General features: G+C 39.9%; 1 protein-coding gene across 2 annotated transcripts in view; it reads left to right on the top strand.

Annotated features, from left to right (window-relative positions):
* Positions 1-22755, top strand: part of tnr (tenascin R (restrictin, janusin)) — a 203806-nt gene that overhangs the window by 1534 nt on the left and 179517 nt on the right. For both annotated transcript variants that reach the window (XM_028593565.1, XM_028593566.1), the window contains exons 3-4: positions 550-605; positions 1053-1314. The gene's annotated coding sequence lies outside the window, so the exon portion shown is untranslated. The remainder of the gene's footprint in view (positions 1-549; positions 606-1052; positions 1315-22755) is intronic.

The following is a 22755-nucleotide window of genomic DNA, read 5'->3' as shown; positions in this document are numbered from 1 at the left end:
TTATCATTTTGTCTATAAGATGTCAGGAGCTGTTAAAAAACGCCAGCTATTTCACACTGTCCAAACGGCATCTTTAAATGTCTTGTTTTGTTAAACATTCAGTCCCAAACCCCAAAGATCATTAATATGAAGTATGACAAAGAAAACCATCAAATCCTGGAACCAGCAAATGTTTTGTTTGCTTTAAAAATGATTCAACATTTATTAAATTAGTTGCGGATACATTTTCTGTTGATTTTTTAATCGATTAATCAACCAATCATTGCCTCTCTATCTAAAGGAATTAGCAAAAATCGCAATTCATTAGTTCAAGCTTCTGCAGTGTTATGATTTCTGTCTTTTTCTTCCTGTTTTATATCATTGTACATTGAATCTTTTGGTTTTTCACTGTTGGTTGGACAAAAAAAAGCTTTTTTAAGACGTCACATTTGAAATTGATTAATCTAAGAAATAATTGGGAGGTTAATCGATACTGGAAATAATCCTTAGATGCAGCCATAGTAAACTGTAGCTAAATATATGAATGATTTGTTTCCATTTCTTTTCTAGCTGACGGTGCCAACTTAAATCCTGGAGCAAATTCACATCACAGCTTCATGTTCTCTGTGAGTAAAATTTGATTCAGACTTCATAAGCAGCATGGAGAGAAAGCAACCACTAGAGGCTGCACTAGCAAAGATACAGATCCAAAGATCGATAATGAGAGAGGGAGAGAAAGATGGAGAATGAGGAATCAATGGAGAAACAACAAAAAAGAGATGGTGATAAGATAGCATGCAGTTGAGTACAGCAAGACAGAGTGGCAGAGTGAAGACATAGTAGGAGTGAGCATCGCACCAGCTGACAACCTGAGAGAGAGAGAGAGCATCTCAGCTCAATAGAGAGAGAGAGAGAGAGAGAGAGAGAGAGAGAGAGAGAGAGAGCATCTCAGCTCAAGAGAGAGAGAGAGCGAGAGCGAGAGAGAGAGAGAGAGAGAGAGAGAGAGAGAGAGAGAGAGAGAGCGCAGCAGCAGCACTCAACCACGTTGCCTGTTCTCATATTTCCCTCTGCAGCTGTGTGAGGCAGAGTGAGCGGCGGAGAGGAGAGAGCACATCAGAGTCCCGTGGTAACAGCAGGACCACGTACCACTTGGCCGAGAGATCGATGCATTTATGCCAAGCCACACAGGAAGGTTGAGCGGCCCGTAGGACGTCCGTGTACTGCCACAGAAAGAGAGAGCGAAAGAGAGAGGAGCCAAAGGGACAGCAAGAGAGAGAGAGGGAAGAAGATTATCCAAGGCCAATTTAAAGGCTTTCAGCTGGTCACTCGGAGCAGGTGAGTTAACTTGTGCCTGTGTGGAAAGGGGACGGATGTTCGGCAGGTGCATTCAGCTTGGGATGAGAGTGTGTATGTGTGCAAGTCCCGTGTCTTTACTCACGCACAGTCGTATATTTATTTGCCTTTGTGTTAGTGCTGTGTCTCATGTTTTTCCAGTTTTAGATTGAGCATCACTTGCAAGGCAGTGTGCATTTATAATCATAGCCAGGTGATTAACGGGGGAACCTCAGTATCAATCAACCCTGTTATCATGCTGAGCAGAGAGGAACACAACAATAGCTGCTTAATGACCCCTTCTTCCTGGTTTGTGTGTTCATGTGCGTGTGTGGATGCTATTGTAGTTAAAGTGCATATGTGTGTGTTGCAGAAGATGTTTTGTTACAACAGGTGAGATGTGTCTGAATTGCAGCCACTTGGGCAGTTTAATAAAGTCACTATGAAAGCTTACTTTGAGAAAATGAATTAGGAGTACTTGATGGATGGATTGCAAGGCAGTTTGTCACAACTGACATGGGAAGGGTATTTGCTTACAGCCACCACCAGAATATACTCTGGTTGTTAAAGAAAAATAACATTTTGGAATTAATTTGATAAAAAATATCTTGAATTTTTAACTGAAGTATGATGACGCTGTGGTACTTTTTAAACGTGGTCAGATCTGAGTTACCTGTAAACATTATTGTAATAGTTTTCAAAGTTGTCCCCATCTAATAGATTAATATATGCATGGAAAAATGATGAACTGTGTTTTTTTCCATCAGTTGTAAGCCGTTTTGCAGTGTGAAAAGCTTGTGGACTATTTGTTTTCAAGTTCCATTAACCGCCTTTCCTACACAGATAATCTGTGTTTCCACTGTAGTGACTGATTATTAGCTATGGTGACATTTAGAAAGTCGGCCTATATGTGCACCATCTCTCCATGTGTTCTCATGTTGGACCCGGTTTGGAAATACCATGCAATGCTCGATATATACCATCATCTATCTGTACGCGTCTCTGTCTCTCTTTCAGTCTCTGTTCCTCCCCCTTTCCCATAACTCCCCCACCCCCGTCCCCCCACTTCTGCTTCCCTCTTTCCCTCCATGTCATCCTGTGAAGGTTATTTCCATATATTGAGTTGGTTTAATTTGTCAAAGTCAGCCAGACATATTGTTCATGGTCACAGCAGGGGAACAGGTTGGGGTGGGGTGGGGGGTGGGGGTATTGAAACCATATTGGAAGCTGTGGTGATTATATCCTGAGAAGAGAGAGAGAGAGAGAATGACAGAGTGACAGAAAAGGCAGAAGTAGTGAAACACAAGCAGAGAGAAAACCACCAATTCAGTTTCCCTGTCAACAGAGAAGCTGAGCAGTTATTTTCTGAGTTTTTTTTCAAGTGTGTGTGTGTGTGTGTGTGTGTGTGTGTGTGTGTGTGTGTGTGTGTGTGTGTGTGTGTGTGCGTGTGCGCGTGCACGTGCGCGAGTGTGGGGGCTGTGAGTGGGGAAGCTTGAGGTTATCGGTCTTTGAATTTATTATATCTCGCACAGAGCTTGCCACTCTCCCATGTGGATCCTGTGTCATTAAGCTGAGACACCGAACTCTGAGAGATCCCTTTCTCTCTCCGTCTCTCTTTCTCTTCAGCTTCTCTTTGTCTTTGACACCGGTTCTTATAGTTTAACATAATTTATCAATTACTCACTCTCTGCCTCAATTTCTGACACAATATACGCAGAAACACACAAAGTGTAACTGTATTTGTGGAAACTGCTGCTCATAAAACATGCATCCCTCATTGAATGTAGAATGAGAGTGTGCAGAACTCATGTGATTGATATTCAAATTAAATACAGATTGCTATACTAATGCTCTAATATGATATTTTTACCGTATGTAATGGTGAAAAGAGAGATCCTGTCCTTTTTTTTTTTTTTTTTTTTATAAAATGTCTGAATTTGAAAGACTTCTCTGGGACATGCCTGACAATTAACTGCGTACGCCGGATTTATGGATATGTCATAGTGTTGACACTTTACTGACTAGAACAAATGCAAAATCCTATTTGCATTTGTTGCGAGTCTGTGTTTAGTGGTTAAATTGCAATTTTCTTTCTATAAATTGCTTAAGGAGCAGGTGGTATCTGTTGAACCTTTCTCACATTCCCACTGTGTCATGATTATCTCGACTATTTTCCATACTCTGTTTCCAAATCATTCACATTTATTTCATTGCCAATGGGCAGCTGAACACGATTGCAATCGTCTATGTAGTAATTAATAATTTACATAATACCTCATACTGGGGGAATTTTATTTTTCCCTGCGCCAGTGTTAATTGTGTTAGCCAAGCTACCGTCATTACTTATCGTTAGGACGACAGTTGAATGTGGACATATTCAGCTCTCATTAAGGACTGCATCATCCATCAGATACTGCACAGATTTAAACACAGTAGCAGATAAGAAACCGCACTAAAAGGACAAAAATCTTTAACGGTTTGTTGTTCTTTCAGTTGTAATTCAAACACTCCTATCCATTACACAAGCACAGTTTCTTTTCTTTGCTAATTAGATTACCGCTGTTATGGTTGAGATAAAGACGATGGATTTGTACAAATATATTAATGTATAAACAATTCTTATAATTGTTTTGTGCATACATTGTTCATTTCTATTTGCACAGTGATATTTATACATACAGATATTTAGTACTGCATTTAAAAGCTTTAGAGGGATCAATGGACAGCATTTTCCTGTCCTTCCACCCATAGTTCATCTTTTCAATGAGCACCTCAGCAGTAGGGTTGCACGATATGAGAACATTTAATTGCCATTATTTTAACTTTGCCATTATTTTAACTGATATTGTGATTCATGATATTAGTGGGAATGATCGTTTTTTTAACATTGAAAGAAATGAAAATGATTTATAGTGTGATTTTTGCAAGGGTCTGTACCAAACAAAGATTTTTTTTCTTTAGTCTGTAGAATACTTCATTCAGAATGGTATAATTGACTCATTGATTAATTGATTAATCAATGAGTCCCCCCCCCCGATTTGGATATTGTACTAGTCCATATTGTGATATCGATACAATTGCAATTAATTGTGCAGCCCTACTCAGCAGCCTCCTGTGCTATCATCTCAGTCTGTGTGATACATCCTGAGTAGACTGCTCTGATTTATGTTTTCAAGGTAGAGGAGCCACAAATGGTTACTTATCTGTCAATGTGTGAACTGTTACCTTTCTTTCTATCCCATGTTAGGCAGTCCTCCCTTTTTGTATTTCTGCTGTCCTCCTTCTCTCACACATACCATTCTCCCCTTTGGGATTGCACTTTAGATAAGTGATACACACAGTGTTTAGCATATAGAATAGGGGTGTGTGGGTGTGCACCAAATGAGTCCTTAAATATTCAACCAATAGTCGTATCTGTGTATCTGCCGATACTGATATAGAGTCCGAAACCTTTCTTTAATTCATTTTCCTTCTAAATGTGCTTTATCAATCTTGATTTTCACTAGCTACTCGATCCAAATATTGAAGATTCTGATTCAAAATGATAAAGTTAATAATCTTAAATTATTGATATAAAAGTGGGAGAATGCGACTCCTGACACTGACGTTACGCGACCAGCTAGAGAAAAGATGTATCACTCTGTTAACTTTGTTGGGACTACAGTGTACAGACACAGGCTTGCAGAGAGCACACATATCTGACAACTTGCCTGCCAAGTTTTATTTTGGCCTGCCGACAGGTTTGAATGTTAATTAGGAACAGCTGATTTGACGTTGACGGTTCTCATTTTGAACGGTGAAAGAAACAGTTAGCGATATGGCTAAAAATGAGAAGCTGCTACCTGAATGTTTTGTACACTGCTCTTTGCTAGTAAAAGAGTAGAGATAATTGCATCATTACAGACATAGCCTTGCAAACCTGTGTATTTTGCCAACCTGGATGCCGCAACATTTTCATTGGTTTATTTTAGCCGCTGCTGATGGATTAAAATATGCCTGAACCCCGATACTTAGGATCAGTTGGAGTCATCCCTAGTTGTTATCATCACTATGTTTCACCAGAAGACTGATGAAAATGCCAATTATGCTGATCTTATCAGGACACTTGTCTGTCTTACAGCCTTCGGTTTTACACAGCGCAGTGTGTGAGCGTCCTACTCTAATAAAAAATAACAGATGAAGAAAAGAAGTTGCACTGTGACAGACGGGTTGATGTAACAGCAAGTATGCAGTATTTGCTGGTTGGCAATGCCTGATTCGGCAAGATGTTGTCAATTTCGCATACACAGCCCCCCCAACGGTGTAGAGTGACAGTGCTGAGAGTGGGAAAAGCAGGGATCGATAACAGAATGTCCAAGAAAGCAGATCTCGGCTATATTCTGAACCACTGACGAAGGACATTTGTGTTTTCAAACTGTTTTAATGCTGTCTGATTTAACCACTCAATTGATCATGCTGTAAAAATGGGCGGAAGTGCTCAAAAAAAGATGTGTACTGTATATCACAAATGATTTATAGAAGCAGGACGGCAGCTTGGATTTGTTTTCAAGCCTCTTGGGAGCTTTGTTTTACCGTGTGTTAAACAGCGAGCGGAGAGAAGGAAAATGATGAAGCTCATAGGATCATAAAATGTGGGGAGAAATGTGAACTGCCCACTTGAAATAATGGAGGAAATGCGTGTAAGATAGGAGAGCTTTACAGTCTTTTTCTTCTGCTTTTCCATCCCGTACCTGTAAATGGGACGACATAGGTGAACTGATCTAAACCTCTTGATTTATATCAGATCATAGAGCACTGTAGAGTCATATTCGCCTTTGTCTTTATTTCAATCTGTGAATTGTTGGGTAAGTATCCCCATTTCCAGGATCCATGGCATTTGGTTTTGCATTAAGAAGTACCTTCCACAGCCAGCATGTGCTGTATCTTATTTACAAGTGGCTGCCTTATGAATCTTGTGGGGATGCGCTTGAGAGGTTTTTATCCCCCATCTTCCAATCCTCCCCAGCGCTTAGAGAAGCCGGGCAGGCCATGTTAATGATCCCCACTAGCTAAGGAGCTTGAATCCAAACTGTAATTCTTCCACTTGAACTGCTACTTAACAATTGGTGTTTTTCTCCCTTCCATGTCTGTCTTTCTCACTCCATTTCCCTCCTTCTGCAACCCCCCCAAAAAATGTTCATCTCTTTCTTTCTCTCTCTCTCGCTCTCTCTCTCTCCTCCTTCTCCCACCTGAGTGTCCGCACTGGGAAATAGTCTGTAAAGTTCTTCCATCTTTTTCAACCTCTTCTTCAGACGTATTTTTTCAAGATATTTACTTCACAGTGCAAGTCCCTGGGTACCTGTGTGTACCTGTGTGTTTTAATGTGCATGCGATCATGTATGTGCACATTGCTGCGCGTATGTTCTGCGAAAAAAAGGAAGTGTTCTCTGATGACCTCCGATACTAGTTGCTTTTTCACATACTGTGAAGTAAAAAGCTTAAAGTTCAGACATGAGCCCCCTCCAGGCACCCTGTGAAGGATGTTCAGATATATACAAACAAGTTGGCTCAAGAGACACCTTTAGCTGAAGGGTAAATATGCTCTAGCTCTGTTTATACAACAACTGTCCTGCAGTTCGAGGCAGGCGTTGTTTGATACCTGGCTGACTGGGGATTATCTGAAGCTGTACAGTCCAGGCCACTACACTGCATCATTTCGATACTTATCTAAATGTTCGCTTCATGTAAACTTTATTTAGGAAGGGAAGTCACTCTGCACACACTGAGGGGAAAAAAAATTCCCCCAAAATGTGCCCTGAATGCATGAATTATCCTGAAGTACAGGTTCGCTGTGTTTTGTTACAATGTGTCTAATTTGCATTTTTTGAGATTTGTTTTTATTTGCAAAGTCTCATTGATGGAGGAAAAAGGTTAAAGAATTATAATTCTGGTAAAGTTTTTTTTTTGTTTGTAGTGAGGAGATGTTGCCTGAATTGTATAGCTTGTGAAGCTCTTTAAACTGGACATTTGGGCTTTTTGGAACAAATCCAATTTTAACTGAAGATATTCAACTGATAAATTAGTATCAGCAATATAAAATGATAACACTAAGAAGATAGGTTCCTTTCAACTAACTAAGGAGAGAGGAGGGTTTCTCCCACTTGTCTTTCCTCAGTAAAAGGCAAATGGCAGACGAGGCTAAAATAATAGTTTATTACTTCTGCAACCAAATGATCTGATTTGACCAATAATCAGTAGAGTTCTGATATTAACATAAAATAAATAAATATACAGTGTATTTACTTTGTTTTTGGAGGACTCACACTGCATGCTGTCTTCTCTACTCCTAATTAACCTTTCAAACTGGCAACCTAAAAACACACTTAAAAGTTGAAAATGAAAGACAACCTAACATTTTAATTTCCAGTGTGTTGGCGAGGAAAACTCTGGAGTAAGCAAAGACGTCTTGTTGATGTTTCAAGGACATCATCCAAAGCCAGCGTGAAGACAGAAGACGAGAACATTGTAGTGCGGAAAGACTTGCGGCCAATTCTGTTTTTATATCTTTTGGGGCAAGTCTAACTCAAGGTTCGGAGTAGTTTGAGACAAATCCCAAGTCCTTTCAAGCCAATTTGAGTCTTCATAAGCAAATTACCCCAAGTGAAGGAGTTCAAGTACCTTGGGGTCTTGTTCGTGAGTGAGGGTATTACATTCAATTTATCGCTCCGTTGTGACGAAAAGAGAGCTGAGCCAGAAGGCAAAGCTCTCGATCTACCGGTCAGTTTTCGCGACTATTATCGCCATCACACCCCCAACCGGCCCCGTCAGACACCGCCTACCAAGAGTCTGGGTCTGCCGAGGTTTCTTCCTAAAAGGGAGTTTTTCCTTGCCACTGTCGCAATAGCCACTGCTAATGCTTGCTCTTGGTGGAATTACTGTAATTGTTGGGGCTTTGTAAATTATACAGTGTGTTCTAGACCTACTCTATCTGTAAAGTGTCTCGAGATAACTCTGTTATGATTTGATACTATAAATAAAATTGAATTGAATTTTCGTTCCCGGATAAGCGGACGAAGATGGATGGATAAGCAAATTGCAAATGAACTGCAAAACTCTTAGTTCTCTCAATGCTGATCAGTAAAATACATTGAACATTTTCCTTTCAAAGCTATTATTAGTTGAGTGTGACAGTTGATGCCTGAAAACATTCTAACTCAAAGTTCACATACTAGCCTCAGAAAAAGTCTAAATCTTTTATCAAAACTGTGTTAATAGAGTTTTTTTTTTTTTTGTTATAGTAGTCAATAGCATGTACTTTCAATGGATGGGCCTAATAATTAAATATTCAAGGTGTGTGGTTTTGGAAGGCCATCCTGTTGCTATTTTAGTTCTTTTCTTGGAATTTTTCTAGGGAGACTTTGAGTCTTGAATGTCTTTGCTTTAAAGTTTCAAGTGCAAGTCTCAAATGTAGTAGCCTAGCTGTTGTGGCTGAGCTCGATGTACCAGGTAAATAGAGTTTGATCACTGCACTGTGTGTTTGCTCCAGTAATTTGTTGAGATTGAGGTTTGATGCTGATTTGGACAACCGAGAATGTAATCCAACTTTTAGCCTTGTCCTTGAATGGTTACGTTTGTGCATCGGCCGGATGAGATGTGGCTTGAGGAAGTTGTAAAACAAACTTTGTTATACTTAAATTAGTAATAGTTGAGTTTTTGACAGCTTCTGGCATACCTGACTCTGATGAATGGTATGCGGATGCTGACAGGTTATGCAGACAGTGTTGCAGGTTCTCTGCACTACGTTGTAATCCCGCTATGGGCCTTGTGTCATGCACACGTCACACCATGAATATTAAAACTACAGCACAAAGGCAGCTTTATCCAATACATCCATTCTGTAGATTTTCATAATCTCTGCTGGTATGCCCAGTGTTTCCTCTATGTTGATATTACAGTGGCGGCCCGCCACGGTAAAATTTCTGCTGCCACGGTATCAGAAACAGGGTTTCCACTATGTACACCACGCACCGCCGCTCCTGCAGCTGTTTATGAAAAGTCATAAAGTTGTAATTACACAACTCTGCAGAGCTGTGTGCTCTACTGAACTCTATCCGCTCTCTCTCCCCTTAGGGTGAGCAACTGGAACAGTGACGGGATGTCATCACTCACAAAGTCATGGCAACCAAATAAACAACAGGTCGAGTACTACTCGTCACTCACTCTTAGGCAAAGTGACAAAGACGAAAGCGGCGACATGAAATCCTCACTCACGCGGGTCCCATGAAAGACAGCTACAGTTTATTGGAAAATAGCATTGTGGACACAGAATTTGATGAATTTACTGTTTATCAGACCCCAGATGAGACAAGAAGCTAACGTTAGCTAACGTTAGCGAACGCTGAGGTGACGGTCCCTGAGCCTCTGACTCCCCGCTGCAGGAGACGCTGTATTCCTCCGACATGCTGTATATTACTGTTTTAAAACCGTTTTCCAGGTTAGTGGGGGTGCATACCACTGAAAACCAACATGAAAAACGTGGCTAGTAATGTTCACTCAGCGTTTTGTTTTGTTGTTAAACTGTGTGTAAAATGAGCAGTGATGTTAAATCACCCTCCGGTACCGTCTATTTGCTGGATGGTTTCAAGGTAACGGTCGGTAGCTAACATTAGCAGATAAGCCCGTACTAAAAAAATTCTAGAGGAAACACTGATGCCGTCCTGTTCCTACATTTACTCCTGTGTCACAGTGCACATCGGCACATTTGGCCCCCTGCAGTCAATACTAGTTTCCAGTTTCATTTTGGTGATAAAAGAGGGATATCTCTCGCTCCAGGATGCTGACTAATTGGACTCTAAAACACTTTTTAAATGAAACATGGCTACAACAAACCAATCAAACCAGCACCTTCATACACCAGTTAATTGCACATGTGATTAAGAACTAAGAAAGCGATTCATCTCCGTGAACTTTCCATCTGTCTGCCATTTACCAGAGTGTTGTCATTAACTTAATTTGTCCTGAGCTCATACAAAAAGCCATTCACATTCGTAGCACACACTGAGCAATTATAACTGCTTCACTTGTCCCATTTGCATACTTCCATAGAATATGCATTCAGATAGATTAGATTTTCCACTTAATATGCCTAGCGGAATTGTTATGGGTTGGTTTGCACAATATATACCTAATAATTGGCTTGACTGAGAAAACAGATTTTTGCTTAATGCCATGGGGCATGGATACCAATATATTTCAATCAATATTTCTGTGTTGTTTCACTAAAACAATCTGAACTGAAAATGCATGTACATTTCACCTTTTCTAAAAGGTTGAAGCAGTGTCCTCTGGCCACATATCCACCTCTGTCATTATTAGGTTACGTCATAGGGCCAAGGGGTTCTGTACTGTTAACATCAGAAAGGACCTTAAAACCAGCCAATATAAAGCAAGCATTTCTAAAGGGACAGTATATTCATGCTATGTCAAGGCCACATGAGGGAAAGAACAGTCAGATAATGCAGGAATGGTTGGAGGTTGACTTTGAAGTAGGGCTGGGCGATATGGACCAAAAGTCATATCCCGATATATTTTGGCTGAATATCGATATACGATATATATCCCGATATTTTTTTCCGCAAAGTGAGAGCAAATGTTCAGTCAAAGCCAAAATCAAATATGACATGTCACAAGTAGTTTCATAGAGACAGTTGCAAAATCAAATAAATAATAAACCGGTTTCTTCACCTGGTTCATGATTAAATGCTCAGCTGTTCAAATAACAATAAAATGTAAACCTAAATACTGTATAACAGGAGTACCTTTTTTGAAATCAAAGCTCCATATTTGTGATTCGTTCCAAAGGTCAATTAAGCTTTTGATATTAATATAATCTACTTTGTTCAAAATGTAATGCCTCATGCCTGTAAGCCTAGGTTTATAGTCCCATTCTTCCACTTGATACTGCTTCCACTTAAGTAAACTAAAAGATGAACTATCGACTACAAAACAAAGAAACTAATTAATGTGTTAATACAAAGAATATTTATTATGATCGGTTCACAGATCTGAGTCCAAACGGAAACTTCACCCTTCTGAACTAAGAGTTTCTGCTTCAAGGTGAAGTTTAAAACAGACTGAAATGTCCAGGCTCATTCCTCCACTATTTATTTCTGTATGTATTTATGCGTTACATGTCATTTTAACGGGCACTGAGCTCCAGATCCTGCAGCCGCAGACGCTCTCTGCTGCCCCGCTGTAGCTTCTCTCCGTCCGCCTGCCGTCGGCAAACTTAGTGGAACTTTCCGCCGATATCGACATACAGGTCGTCCTGGACTACGTGTAAGATCCTACCGATCACCACTCTGTCTTTGGCTGGTCCGATTTGGATCAGCGGGGACCGGCGCAGCAGCGAGGCAAAGCTGTGTTTTTCCCGGGGGAAGAGACGCTGCGGCCGGCCACGGAGCTCTCCGCCTCCCGCTGCCGCCGGAGCTCAGGATGCTGGTCGAAGGCGGCATACATAATCATAAAACACATTGTCACCTGTTAAATGTTATTCATTGCTGTTTGTTCTTTTCATTTCCTCTATCGAACATAATTAAGCAGTACAAAAGTCCGGCATCTTTAGCGTTGATCTGAATGCTTCGGACCCCTGTTCCAAGATGGCGGCGGTTTTGACGTATGTTTAGAACCTCAAGGCGACATCTGTGTATATATCTATGGGAGCAAGGATCACATTTGAACTATATCGATATATGCGATATGGTCTAATTCCATATCTCATTTAAAAATATATCGATATATTTTTAATATCGATATATCGCCCAGCCCTACTTTGAAGCCATGTGCTTATCAAGACACCAGCCATGTGTGCCATGTACAGATATAATGGAGAATATCTGTAATGTTTAATGCTAAGGCAAGTAGTGATTACTGTCACAACTTCATCACAATTTTCTTTTTTATATTATTGCTTTGCTGGGAATTCAAATGGATAGAAAAAAGGAATGTCATTAGCTAGCATGCCATTGTGTCCCTTTTGTTATGAGTGCTGTCAACTTAGTAGAGTTTGATAATATAATGAGTTTGTATACATGAGATGCTGCCATGGCCAGGGGTTTCCAGTGGATTTTTAGAAAATAAAAGATGATTGACCCCTGCCTCTGAATCTACTTGATGCTGCAGTGGAGGCTTCTACAACTGCTGTACTGTATTTTAATTTCATATTCTATTCTATGACATTAACCAATGCAGTATCCCAGTTTTTACACAGAAACATACTCTGCATTGTGTTTGTTGTTTTCTTGCAGCCCAAAACCTAGATGATATTACACATTCTCTGCAAACTTTTCATTGATCTCTCCAAATCAATATCTATCCCTTTAGAGAGTGATGAGACATTTTTCAACCTACTTTCATAGGACAGAGCTACCATCTGAAATTCAATAAGGTGCCGTGATGGCTAGGGAACAGTTAAAGCATCATACACAATCTGGATGCAGTATTATTCACTTTGCACACTGTTTAACCATTTTTTTTTTAAATTAAGTCAAGCGTGATTTTGCCTTACACATAAAAGAATGATCTTAGTCCTTTCCACACAGTGAGGCATACGGCCTATCAATTAAACACTGGTATCGCATCGGCACTCGGTATCGGTCGACACCCAAAACCGGGGTATCAGTATCGGGACTGAAAAAGTCAGATCGGTGAATCCCTAGACGATACTACTATTATCTGCAATGTATTTCAGCCACATATGTCTGCATGTAGCTTAAATTAATAAACATGTTCGAGGTAAATGCAGTTACAGTGTTAGACAAAAAGAAAATTGTACCTATTTTTACATAAGAATACTGGGGCATCTAATAACATGTGTTACGGCAACAGTTTTTAATTTACCATAAGAAACTAGCACTATTCACTATTACCTGCAAACCTTTACAGTACAAACAACATTCACACTCTTTTCGTTGCATGGGAAACAGACTTATTGGTACAGAGACATTGCAAAAGTGAAGGTAAATAAATTCAACAGTGCAAAAAGCAACCAAGGAAGGATAAAATGCTTGAAACGAAGCAAGAGCTCGCCAATAATCTCAACAGTTCATCTTGATAATAATACACTTTAGACATAATCGACCACAGTTCAGCAGACTAGACATGTTAATTAACTAAATAGTGTTTTTTGAGACACTAATCCATACATTATGTATCATCAATCAGTCCACTGCTGTTTAGTTCACGGGGATTCGTAGCACTTGTGGCACCGTTTTTCACGGAAACAATTAATAAATGCAGCAGTTGTCAAATACCTGTAGGGGAAACGCTGAGCACAGAACCACCACAATGCAGAGGTAGTTTTTTCTGTTACCTCTACACCTCCGGAACAATTAAATAGTTGTACTCTTAATTATTGCGGTGGTATTCGAACACTTACTTTCTGAAATGGAATGACTACTGGGTCACAGGGCAGTAAATACTGCTGTGCCACTGATTAAATTCACCCAATAATTAAGCAGACATCATTGATTCCCTGCAGAGAAATGGAGAGAGTGCGTGTGAGAGAGACTCCCTGTCTGTCCCTGTGCTTCCTGTAGCCCCTGCAGCGGTGGGCCAGTCAGATATGCGTAATTTGGGAAATGAGCAGAAGTCAATTCCACTTAAACCGACAGTGGTGGTTGGACACATCAATGTTCCATGCATTGTTGACTCCCTTCATTTTCTTTCTCCCTGACTTCCTCTGTGTAATTGACAGAGTGATCGAAGGGAATGAGAATGTGTGTCCTAGATTATGATTGTGTGTGTGTGTGTGAGTGTAATGTGGTGTGTAAGAAGGTAAAACTAACAGGGTTCGTACGGGTGCTTGAAATCCTTGAAAATGCTTGCATTTTGATGTTGTGTTTTCAAGGTTTGAAAAGTGCTTACATTTTGGATAAAATGCTTGAAAATGCTTGAAATTGTAACTATTTCTTTCACAACAAATACCTAACTTACTGAATAGTTAGTTTATTAAATGGAGAAATAAAATGTTGGAGAGCCTAACATGAAACCTGCTTGCTTGTGCATGTGTGACTGCGATCTGCCAGTTTATTTCCATGTGTGACTCCGCCCCCATGAAACCACTACTGCACCGAGCAGCCTACTGTACACGTTAGTTATTTGTTTACGCTAGTAACTGCTAGCTAGGAATTCGCAGGCTAAGTGACTGAGAGTACTTGGTGTGATAATGTAATTGTAGTTTTGCTTGTCTGTTATGGCACGTTCATTTGTGGAATATGTTACATCACAGTAACTGTAACGTTAACTACCCGCAAATTAAAACCTGCAAACGTTAGCCCAGTGCATAACAACAATCGTTTATTGCTGAACAGAAATCGTGTCAGATGGAGTGTCATACAAGTAGCCGGTCTTATGCAATATTTACACTGCTCTATTCCAGTAGAATCATCTATATGTCTTGGCAATGAAATACATTTTTTTTTTCATTAATATAGGCTATTTATCAGACTATGTCTATGTCTTTGTATTTTCAGCCCTTAAAATTACTTCAGTTTTACACCCTGAAAATCTAATTTTTGGCTGTTTATAGCATTAGCTCTTTTAATGAGATTATAAACACTAAATAATAATTTTTACTCTGTATTGGTACGTAATTCATGGTGGTGTAAGGTGCTGGAAAAAGCTTTAAAATGGACCTTGAAAGTGCTTGAAAAGTGCTTGAATTTGACCTTGGAAAAGGTGTACGAACCTTGAACTAAACAAATATGTACTGCTTGAACAATTTAGAAGAACGCTTGTGTACTTTTGCGTGTCTTTTTTTTTCAAATCAATCAGCAGCTTTAAAAGTAGGGTATAAAATACACACAAATAAGCGTAAGGTTAGGGGGGTTAGTTGATTTATCTAATGATTAATTCTTGTGAGTTTAGTAATGCAGTTGTATGCTTGTGTTAAATCTGTGTGGGCAGGTGGAGTACACACCACACATTACAGGCACACACTAGAAAGCAGAAAAAGAAACTTTTGATGCCAGTGCATGTATTTTTGGTGCTGTAGTTATCCTTTCACAGCTGGCTACCACAGCTGGTTACCAGAGCTGCCACAGCTAACAAATGTGTCGCCACAGTCAGATCCCACGTAAAGAACCATTGTAAAATCAATTGCAGGAAATGAATAGATGTTACAGTTTGCCCCAGTTTTAAGTTTAAGTCTAGAATTACCGTCATATAGTTTTATGAAGTGGAAGGAATCATTTTGTGTGTCCATGGTTATAGTAAAGTAAAATTCCATTAGCTTTTTTTGTATAGACTAAGGTGAAACTCTACAGCTTTAAATCATCAGTGTGATGAGCAACCACATTAGAAAATATTATTGATAAAATGTGCAAGAAGCGAGAAGTCAACTATGCCTCCCAAGGTGCATTTTGGTAAGAAACATCCAATCAATGAGCTTAAATTTCTCTTCTATACACCACTAATGGTGAGTGAAAGTAAAGGATTACACTAGAAACCTGATCAGCAGTTTAAATCAGGCCAATTGCTGGGTACACGTTGGATACATTTGGCAAATGATGCAGTGTTTTGTTGCCAGTTGCATTGCGTTTAGAATTTGCTACAGCTCTAATTTGCTCCCCTGATTGGCTTTTTCTTTTCATAACAATAGCAGGTGAGGCTCATGGTAGTAATTACAGCCATCCACCATATTTTTTGGAGCTAAGTTTGAAATAATATCATTCAGACCTTTTGAAGAAATATCTCTAATGTATAACATTCCAAGGAAACATTTTTTGAAACATCTCCAAGTGAGGAAGTATGCGCTTCTATGCAAAACCAACCAGTCGGGATTCCTGCACTCTCATCCTTAGAAGAAATTATAACAAACAATTCCAATAAGAGGGGCTTGATTCTTCAGAAAACGATTGGACAAAAACCTGTGACTCATCTCAGAAACAAACAGCAAAATCTAATTTGAAGCTACTCCAATATACAGTAATTGGCTGATGCAGACATACATAACTCCCATTAAATTGAATAAATACAACAGTAATACACCTGACCTTTGCTTTAAATGCCATGAGGCTAAAGGAACATTTATGCACTGTGTCTGGGAGTGGGACAAAATTAAAACATTCTGGAGGGAGATGATTAGTAAAACCATGTTCATCTCGTCTGTGAACATTCCACTTGAGCCTAAGAGGATATTGCTGCACCTGTATCCAACAAATCTGAATCTGAAAGCCCAAGAATATAAATGTATTGATTTTGCTATACTACAGGCAAAAAGGACTATAGCTCTCATCTGGAAGAAAATGGAGGCACCTACATCTGGTGCTTGGATCAAGAATATGGAGAGATTAACATATATATTAAAAAACAAATTGGGGGTGTATGAAAAAAGTTTATTAAAAAACAGGAGACATAGGGGAGCTTCTACAGATAGGACAGGTAAATGAGGGACAGGATAACTAAAATTCAAGCTGTTAAAAGTTGTAATTGCAATGAAAAATCAATAAAAACAAAAAGGAAATAAATATCATTCAGGAGCCAGTGGCTCTGTTGTCACTTTTCTAGTTAAGAGAATTAGTTTTAAATATCATTGTTATTACCTACCTTACCAATACCCCGAAGTAGCCTATCTTGGCCTCTGTGAATGCTGTTCCAAAATTGTAGGTTAAATGTCCCATCCGGCTGCCATAGAAAATATTCCTGCAGGGAACCACCATCTAAACGGGAGCAATTTAACAGCAGTGTTTCTATGAAAGTTGTCATTAAACTTTTGTCCACCGTCATGGATCATCGCCTAATTATGAATGCTTACAGCTGAACCTCTATTAAGTAAGTGAAGCCCTGTAAAGTGCCGGGTGTTACTGTTAAATTAATAATTATCAGGAGATTGAATGTTAGGGAGTCGGTCAGAGCGACAGCGGCTGTTAAAGCTTTTGTGGTTTTAAAATGGTAAATTGCATCTTTCAGACTGTAGAGACATTCAAGAGACAAGGTTAATAAACTGTCTCACTGACAGACTTTCTTGTAAAGCAACCACATGACGAATTGCCATTGAGTTCTCGGAGGTCTTCTGAAGATAACATTATTTTTTTTTTATTTATATTATGCTTTTATGATAATGTTGCGTCATGTGTGTTCTTCTCAGCAGCTTTATAGCTGTGGTTAGCTGATCTAATTGACTTTTCATTATTGAAGAATAGGTCGTGCCATCACATCATGAAAGATTTAATAATGTTGCTGAGATTCTCATTGCTTTTACACTCTCTCTCTCTCTCATTGTAAACATTGTAGTGACATTGTCCTCCTGACTATATTAACAACAACAAAATGGTTATTGTGCACAATGGGGGAAAGTTGTTTTTATACTACTTTATTTTGTGCACAATGGGGAAAAGTTAGGTTTTATACTAGTTTATTTTTTTATACTGAAAATATGCATTCTTGTAGGTGATGTGCTTTTTTTTTAAGGTCACATGTTCTTGTGAATACATCTTAACTCATTAAGATAACAGGTCACTCCACAAAAAGCAGAATAGTTCATGAAATCGTGAGGTGACAAATGGAAATGCTGTACATACTGTACAAGTGTTTTTTTGGTAATCTTTAGACTGTCTTTGCTTAAAAGGGAAGCAAAAGCTGAGTGAAAATGACTTTTCTTGGGCTGGAAAATCTTTTGTTCTCATTCCTGGTGGCTGTGCGCGATAACAATGTCTCGCAGAGCTCATGTTCGATTTAGTAGAAATTCTTTGGCTCATCGCTGCACTAAGTCTTCGTAGTGTCCGCCAGAGTTTCAACCTTGAGGGTTACAGCTGTCATTCTCCTTCTGTCGGACATCACATCCATATAGATATCCATCAAATAATCCGTCAAAGGTTTTTCACAATCTTGGCAAAAGCTAAAAGAGTATAACATACAACCGTCTGTATCTACTGTGTATGTAATTCGAAAACTCTCGTATGCAGTATACTAACTAGAGCTGGGCAATATACCGATATTATATCGATATCGTTATATGAGACTAGATATCGTCTTAGATTTTGGATATCGTAATATCGTAATATGGCATAAGTGTTGTCTTTTCCTAGTTTTAAAGGCTGCATTACAGTAAAGTGATGTCATTTTCTGAACTTACCAGACTGTTGTAACTGTTCTATTATTTGCCTTTACCCACTTAGTCATTATATTCACATTACTGATGATTATTTATCACAAACCTCATTGTGTAAATATTTTGTGAAAGCACCAATAGTCAACACTACAATTTCGTTGTGGTATTGATATCGAGGTATTTGGCCAAAAATATTGTGATATTTCATTTTCTCCATATCGCCCAGCCCTAATACTAACCCATATAACAGGGAAATGGAAGACAAACAGACCTTTTCTGTGCCATTTGTTTTCTTGTTTTGAAACTACACATCCACTTTTTAGGAGATGATGCTTTGTTGTACTAAAGTATGTTTTAGGTAAATGATTCATTTTGCTTTTGATAGATCAACTGACGTGTGTGTGTGTGTGTGTGTGTGTGTGTGTGTGTGTGTGTGTGTGTGTGTGTGTGTGTGTGTGTGTGTGTGTGTGTGAACAAATTCTCTCCGTGCTCTGCCTTCCTTGTAAAGGCCATTCATTGGTTGGATGGATTTTAGGGCCACTCTTTTGTGTGTGTCTTGACCAAAAGAGTCTGGCAATGTTAATATTTCTCATTACAGGAGACTGTCCACCCAGAGAGAACACACACAATGAACTCTTCTGTCCTTATTCTCTGAGTCCATCTATCTGTCCCTCACATTTCCTTCCATTTACCCACTCTTTCTCTTTCTTTGTCACACTTTACAGTCAGTTTTGAAGGCTTTTATTCTGCGGCCCATAATTGGCAAAGAACATTGTTTCTATCAAGATTGTTGGACACAGATCAGAACAGCTCATTGAAAAATCTTCCACTGGCTTGTTACAGTCTGAATGAAAAGCAAAGATGAAATGTTTTTTTTTTATCTAATCATAAACTTGATCATAACCATTATTATGTCTGGGTAATGTCATTACAGTTCAAGACTTTATTAGGGCTCGAGCGCCGACAGCGGCGAAGGCCCTATTGAAACTGAAGGAATTATTATTATTTTCCCTCAGCAGAGATTTCCTTCTTCATTGGTGATGGTTTGGCCCGCCCCCTATGTTGAAGCCACGCCCCTTTAATAAATGCTGACCCATCTAAGGTAGAGTCTTGTGTGAGGTATCATTGAACTCGGCAGGGAGTTCCCTTTTCATTGGTGACAATTTGCGGCGTCTGAGTGCTGTGCAAATGTAGGTCGCAAGGAGCAGCGTCAGCCGGTAACCCCGACGTGCGCCGAGGCGCGAAGGCCCGTCCATCGCTGCTCGCAGCTTTAATTAGGGCCTGAGCGCCGACAGCGGCGAAGGCCCTATTGAAACTGAAGGAATTATTATTATTTTTCTATTATTATTTTCCCGTCAAATGAATTGCCTTTTTGAGGGGCTTAACAAAATCAAAAACTCACCAAATTTGGCGGCCACATCAAGTCTGGTGAAAATTTACGTATTTTAAGGGTTTCGGGAATAGGCGCACAAAAATGGCTCGCTAGCGCCCCCTAGAAAGTTAAGAAAATTGAGCCCCTACAGTGCGTTTAACGTAGACTCACGAAACTTGGTACACATATGTAACATGTCAAGATGTACAAAAAACTTCATTAGAGCCATACCCTAAACCCAACAGGAAGGCCGCCATTTTGAATTAAATGTTCGAAATTAGTGCGATTTTGGCCATTTCCACATGTTGTACTTTAACAAACTCCTCCTAGAGATTTCATCTGATCAACTTCAAACTCGGTCTGTGCCATCTTAAGATGTTAAAGATGAAAAGTTGTTAAAAGAAAAACTTTTCGTCATAGGGCGTGCCCGTGGCGGGGCGGCCATTTTGTGCATTTTGCTGCCGAAACAGGAAGTGGGTGTAACTCGAGCGTACGTTGTCCGATTACCTCGAAACTTTTCAGGATTCATAAGAGTCCAACCCTGAGGACAAATAAAGGCCGATATTTACTTAAAGTCATAGCGCCCCCTAGTGGCAACAGGAAGTAGGCCTAAAAGTCAAGGTGCTATACTTTAACGCTATACTTTACCTCCTAGAGATTTCATCCCATGGACTTCAAACTTGGTCTGTACCATTCCAACACCTTAACGATGAAAAGTTATTAAAAGAAAAACTTTTCGTCAGACGGTGTGGGCGTGGCGTGGCGGCCATTTTGAGTGTTTAGCGATGAACAAAGAAGTTGTTGTAACTTGAGTGTACGTTGTCGTATCTGCCCGAAATTTCTCATAATTGACAAGGGTCCAGGCCTAAGGAAACCTACAGGCCAAAATGGACTTTTGGTCATAGTGCCCCCCGCTGGCAACAGGAAATCTGCCTTATATGACAAACATCATCCGATTTGCATGAAACTCAGAATGTGTGGTCTACGTGTGATACTGAGCCGCCCCCTAATAATATGGCCACGCCCACTTACTCAGGCCCCTTTCATAACATTTGAACCGTTTAAGGTATACCCTTGTGTGAGGTATCATTGAACTCAGCAGAGACTTCCTTCTTCATTGGTGATGGTTTGGCCCGCCCCCTATGTGTAAGCCACGCCCCCTTTTATTACTAATGGCCCGATTGATGTAAACACTTGTGTGAGGTATGATTGAACTCAGCAGAGACTTCCTTCTTCATCAGTGATGGTTTGGCCCGCCCCCTATGTTTAAGCCACGCCCCCTTTCATACATGCTGACCCATTTAAGGTAGTCTTGTGTGAGGTATCATTCATCTCAGCAGAGGCTTCATTTTTAATTGGTGATGGTTGGACCCGCCCCCTATGCTTTAGCCACGCCCCCTTTCACAGCTAATGAACCGTATGACGTAGAGTCTTGTGTAAGGTATCGTTGAACTCGGCGGGGAGTTCCCTTTTCATTGGTGACGGTTTGCGGCATCTGAGTGCCGTGCAAATGCACGGTCGCAAGGAGCGGCGTCCGCCGGTAACCCCGACGCGCGCATAGGCGCGAGGGCCCGTCCATCGCTGCTCGCAGCTTTAATTATTTATTATTTCTCCTTTGACAGTTCAACCAGTTCTCTAATATTAATGCAAAAATAACCCCAATCAACAAGTCCTCCAACCTAAAGGGTCCCTGTGGACTTTTCTTGCAAATAAAAAAAGCTTATGTTTATATTCAGTGTTATTCACCAAAACACATTGTGTGTATCCTTGAGGTCTAACAAATGTGTTGAGTGCATTTCCTTCCTAGTCATAACACGTTTGCAAAGATGAAGTATTTAAAATCCAACATGAGTTCATTCATGTTTTCTTCCCTGCATTTATTGGCTCATTGCAGCATATCTTGATATGATACTGCCACCTGTTGAATGGCGGAATAGAATAAAACCATTAGCAGGACTGTGTATCACGTCACCCGAGTGCGTACGTGCACGTGCGTCCTTGTGCTCCAGAAAAACATCTCTGTAGCACTACTAGAGGGCAGAAACAACACAGGGAACTGAATTTAATATATTTGTCACTACCTTGCCCAGACCTGTAAAAATACTATATATACTAAATGTACTAATGAAGGTGGGGAAAAGATTATGGTCATGGTTAAAAGAAAGTTAAGTCTATATCCATGACGTTCCACTTCCGGGATTTCTTTGTTGTCACCGTAAATTCCGCCGGATGAAACTCTTTTCGGCCGGATTTCTGTTTCATTCCGCTTTCTTTGTGTTAGGATTCTAAACTCCGGTGTATTTATGAGGACTATGGTTAACTGCTCCTCAGATCTCTGCAGGGTAAATACAGACAGCTAGCTAGACTATCTGTCCAATCTCAGTTTTCTGTTGCACGACTAAAACAACTTTTGAACGTACAAGTTCCACCAAAACAAGTTCCTTCCTGAGGCTATTTTGCAGTGGCACTGTGGCTCTTGCCGGTGCTTAGCGCCGCCCATGACTATTGTGATTAATTTAAAGAAATGCCAATAAACCACAGCATATTTTTCTTCTATCCCGGAATGCTGTGTGGACTAGCCAGACCCTCCTTTGCAGCGCTGTGGAGGAAGGTCTGGCAAAGGAGACTAAAAGTTACCCTACCCTAGTAGGGATGCGAAAAGCTAATACTTCACATTTTGCTGGAAAATCATTCTTGGAGCTATAGCAGTGATTTTTCTTCCAAATTGCCAGTGTCAGATTGTGTCAAATTGTTTTAGAGTTTGAAATATCCTCAGGCTTAAAACAGTAATTCAAAGTTGATCTTTCACAACTGAAATTCAGAGACATTCTTCATTTGAACTATCCTTGTTATCTTTTTTTGTCTACTTTTTTTGCCAGTCTTTCAATGAAAACATTTGGCCTCAATCTCTTGAAAGTGAAATAAAATGTTGTGAGTAGGCTTGGACCAGTCTGTCAGTCAGTCAGAAAGTCTGCTGCACCTG

The sequence above is a fragment of the Perca flavescens genome, chromosome 12, assembly GCF_004354835.1.
Source record: "Perca flavescens isolate YP-PL-M2 chromosome 12, PFLA_1.0, whole genome shotgun sequence".
NCBI classification, from domain to species: domain Eukaryota; kingdom Metazoa; phylum Chordata; class Actinopteri; order Perciformes; family Percidae; genus Perca; species Perca flavescens.
This window is presented reverse-complemented; position numbering and strand designations above follow the sequence as displayed.